General features: G+C 44.9%; 1 pseudogene; it reads right to left on the reverse strand.

Annotated features, from left to right (window-relative positions):
- Positions 1–468: 468 nt before the first annotated feature.
- LOC105550200 lies at positions 469–2032 on the reverse strand (annotated as a pseudogene).
- Between the last annotated feature and the right edge of the window lie 2850 nt (positions 2033–4882).

Genomic DNA, 4882 nt, shown 5'->3' on the forward strand with positions numbered 1-4882 from the left:
CATGTATCTAGGCCGGGCATGGTGGCTCATGTCTGCAATCCCAGCATCTCTGGAGGCAGAAGCGGGCAGACCACTCGAGGCCAGGAGTCTGAGACCAGCCCGACCAACATGGTGAAACTCCATCTCTACTAAAAATATAAAAATTAGCTGGGTATGGGCATGGTGGTGCACACCTGTAATCCCAGTCACCTGGGAGGCCGTGGAAGGAGAATCACCTGAACTCGGGAGGCAGAGGTTTCAATGAGCCAAGTTCACACCACTGCACACCAGCCTGGCACTGCACTCCAGCCTGGGGGACAAAGTGAGATTCCGTCTCAAAAATAATAATAATAAAACATAGAGTAATTGTTAAAATTGAAAATGTTCCTGTATCTTCCAAACTACTAACATTTCCATCCAGTGTGCATTCTTCAATTTATGTCGTCCATCTCCATGATACCCAGCCTTCTTATGTTAACCAGGCTGGTCTCAAACTCCTGGGCTCAGGTGATTCCCCTGCCTCAGCCTCCAAAAGCACTGTCTATGCCCAGCTAAACGAGTTTTTTCATGTTGTTGAAGGCAATTTTAAAAAGTAAAGACTTTACCACATTGTTTAGAGTCAAAGGGTTTTTCTCTAGTGTGAGTCATTTCATGTCTCCTTAGGGAATTGCCACATCCGAAGACCATATCGCACCTTTCACAGTCATATGGCTTTTCTCCACTGTGAGTTTTTTCATGTCTTCGAAAACAACTGGGATAATTGAAGGTTTTACCACATTTATTACATTCACAAGGTCTCTCTCCAGTGTGAGCTCTTTCATGTGCTTGAAGGGACGTGGGACATCTAAGACTTGGTCACATTTTTGATGTTTGCAGAGTTTTCCTCCACTGTTAGACCTTTAAAAATGTCTACAAAGGGAACTGGAACGACTGAGTTTCTTCCCACATTCCTGACATTGGTGGGATTTCTCCAGCAGGTGAGTTCTGATTTCATGTGTCTGAATGAAGTTGTACCACATTGCTTACATTTGTGAGGTTCTCCAGTGTAACATGAGTTCGAAATAAACTGGGACGATCAAAAGGTTTTCCACAGTATTTACATTCATAGCGTTTTTCTCCAGTGTGCATTTGTCCATGTTTTCGGTTGTTTTTTTTTTTTTAATTTTTTTTTTTTTTTTTGAGATGGAGTCTCGCTCTGTCGCCCAGGCTGGAGTGCAGTGGCCAGATCTCAGCTCCCTGCAAGCTCTGCCTCCCAGGTTTATGCCATCCTCCTGCCTCAGCCTCCCAAGTAGCTGGGACTACAGGCGCCCGCCACCTCGCCCGGCTAGTTTTTTGTATTTTTTTTTTAGTGGAGACGGGGTTTCACCATGTTAGCCAGGATGGTCTCGATCTCCTGACCTCGTGATCCGCCCGTCTCGGCCTCCCAAAGTGCTGGGATTACAGGCTTGAGCCACCGCGCCCGGCCTGTCCATGTTTTCGAAAGAAAATGGAAACAGTAAAGGCTCTCATGATTTCCCTACATTTGTAGGACCTCTCTCCAGTGTGAGTTCTTTCGTGAATTTGAAATAAATTAGGAGAATTAAGGGCTTTCCCGCACACCCTGCATTCATAAGGTCTCTTTCGAATTGGTGTTACTGTGCACCTTGGACCACTATTGGGGGAAATGGAGGCTTTCCCACATTGTTTCTGTTTACGGGGCTTCTCTCCCCATTCCCCATCACACTCGTATAGTTTCTGTCTGGCGTGAGCTGTCATGTGCCTGTCAGGAATGAATGAGGAAGGAAGACTTTCCCACACACGCAGCATTTGCGTGGTTTTACCCCAGTATGACTTTTCTTCTTCAGGTGACAATCAGGAATCTGGCTGAAGGGTTCATCACGTTGACTCCCTTCTTTATGTCCACAGAATCTCTCACCCAGACTTTGACAGAGGCCAAGTTCCCGAGGGTTTCCAGCATCATATCTCTGTAGAGATTCTTCTGGGAAGGACTCAGCAAAGTCCACTCCTCCTGGATGAAGTTCATAGTCACATCCTCAAAGGCCACTGAGTTCATTTCCAGCTTCTGGGTGTCCTGAGTCCTCCCTGGGGCTGGAGCAGCCACAGCAGGTTCCACGTGACAGAAGCTGCGGTATCTGGACACCAGGGGCCTCCCCAAGGAACTGAAACCCGGACCCAAGTGGGGCCCACACCTAAATATCCTTATTCTTATCCCATCTATATCACTGCTCCTCCTTCTTATTGATAGGAAAATTGGACGGTAGAAAAGCATTAGAAATAAGATTTCAGCTTTCCTTAGACACCAATATTTGTTAGTATCAGAAACTATTACAAATGAATAACAAAAATATTAACACACCAACAGAAAAACAAGCTAAGTATATGACAGATACTTCATTAAAAAAGAAATATAATTGGCCACTAAAAACACAAAAGATTAAATCCAATAGTAATCAAGGAACATGAAAACACAAAGAATACTACTACTGTAGTGATAACAACTACATTTTATTCTTCTATTTTTCTTGAAATTTGTATTTTTAAAAAATAATTGTTAACCACTAGTAAAACTTGAAAGTTTTTACACTGTAGAAATGAACACAGAAGAAATTTCAGTGTCTAGTAATGCTGGCCCAGTAGCCAATTAAATCTCAATTTAACTTTTCAGAATGTAGTCTCATTTCCTTAATTCCCAAGTTCCAGAAAGCACTTTACTATCCCCCAAACGCGAAAAAACTTCAAAGTAGCAGGGGTCTTTCCAAGATGGTGGATTGGAGGTTTTGTTAGCACATTTCACTTTCTTAGAAAGAGCAAAACAGTGTGTAGAGAGAGATTCACAATGTGAATTTTTATTCAGAAAGGAACATGGGAGCACAACAGAAAAAAATGAAAGAAACTTCAAATACTTTGAAAGCAGCCCATGCCATTCCTGATCCTAATTCATAGGGAGCCTTGCAGAAATTTGCCAGGCAACTTAAGCAGTGGTCACAGGTTGGGAGAGAATCTCAACTGGGATCGGCAATCTAAAGTGAGGACAAACCCTCATGGACAGAACTGAGAGTCAAGTGGGTAATAGGCTCTTGCTGCAGGTACAGGAGCTGGGGATACCCTCACTTCGTAGTCCCAGACCAGCCAAAGTGTTGCCCGGGAGCCAGTTTCTGTCCAGAGCAGACTCTTGCAGCCTGGGGCAATTTTACAAACTGAGCACAAACTGCTTGGGACTCAGATGACTTTTTCAGCTTCCTGCCAGCAATGGGCTGTTGGTGGGAGACCCACCAGGTCAAGGCCTGAAAGCTACTGGAGTCCCACTACTGCCTGCTGGGCTGTGAAGCCTGGGCTCCACTCTGTCCTCATGCAGCCTCTTTTGTGCAGCAGAGGTGATTCCATGCCTCCCTTGGAACACTGCCCCAGCAAACAGGAAACTGCCCTCACACCCCCGTTGGGGCTGCTACTGTGCTCACCATTGGGAAACCTGAATGCAGACTCGCCTGACCCAGCTTTGCCCGCCTACCCACCTTGGTGGCAGAACATGGGACAGGGACCCCTAGGAGATCCATGGCCCACGTGATATGCTGGGACTTCTGAGTACTTCTGGCTAACAAAGGTCAAGCATAAATCCCATGGCCACTGTCACAGCTGTCTCTCTCCTGCAAGTGCCACCTACTGGCCAGGAGGTCAACCTGCACAGCCCATTATAACCTCTACTGACACAATCACACAAAGCTCAGGAAGAGGAAATCCTTTGTGGGACATCAGCTACCACCATTGCCCACACCTTCTTGGCTACTCAGGAGGCCTTGAGTTCATTCACCTACCTAGTATGTTACTACTATAACTGGCATTTGAGAAAGCCACCACACTAAGACCATTTGTAACAAAGGAAATCTCACAGAACCTACACCACTCTCTGACTACCCCAATCAGAGCTGTTGTCTGCACCTGCCATTGATGGACCTAAGAGCAAATGAGCCCAGTGTATCTTCACCCAGTTTTGCTTAGCTCTGAGAGCAGAGCCCAGGCCATTGTGGAGTCCCACAGTGTGGTCCATGGCCTGAGGCATCAAGAGAGCTCCTTCAGGTGAAAAAAGATCAAACACACACCCTACTGCTACCACTGCAGCTGACTCTTACCTGCCAGTGCCACCTACTGGCCTGGAGGTCAAACTGCACAACACAATACAAAAATCTGCTGACACCATGCAATGTGCTTGGGAATGTTGGGAATAAGTTTCTCAAGACCCTCACCTTCCCATCTCTGCAGGTGGCCAAGACTCTACTTACCTGTCCAGTACACTGTTACTACAACTAGCATGTGAGAAAACCACCACATTGAGGCTACCTATAAGCAAGAAATTCATACAGAGTATTTGCCACCTGACAGCACCCACAAGCAAAAGAAACTATCATCAGAGTGAACAGGCAACCTACAGAATGGAAGAAAATTTTTACAATCTACCCATCGGACAAAGGTCTAATATCCAGAATCAACAAGGAAACTCAAACAAATTAACAAGAAAAAAACAAACAACCCCCTCAAAAAGTGGGCAAAGGATATGAACAGACACTTCACAAAAGAAGACATTTATGCAGCCAACAAACATACGAAAAAAAGCTCAACATCACTAATCGTTAGAGAAATGGAAATGCCAGTCAGAATGGCAATTATTAAAAAGTCAAGAAACAATAGATGCTGGTGAGGCTGTAGAGAAATAGAAACATTTTTACACTGTTGGTGGGAATGTAAATTAGTTCAACCATTGTGGAAGACATTGTGGAGATTCCTCAAGGATGTGGAACCAGAAATATCATTTGACCCAGCAATTCCATTACTGGGTATATACCCAAAGGAATATAAATCATTCTACTATAAAGACACATGCACACGTATGTTTATTGCAGCACTGTTT

This window comes from Mandrillus leucophaeus, unplaced genomic scaffold (genome assembly GCF_000951045.1).
Source record: "Mandrillus leucophaeus isolate KB7577 unplaced genomic scaffold, Mleu.le_1.0 Scaffold47, whole genome shotgun sequence".
Taxonomy (NCBI): Eukaryota; Metazoa; Chordata; class Mammalia; order Primates; family Cercopithecidae; genus Mandrillus; species Mandrillus leucophaeus.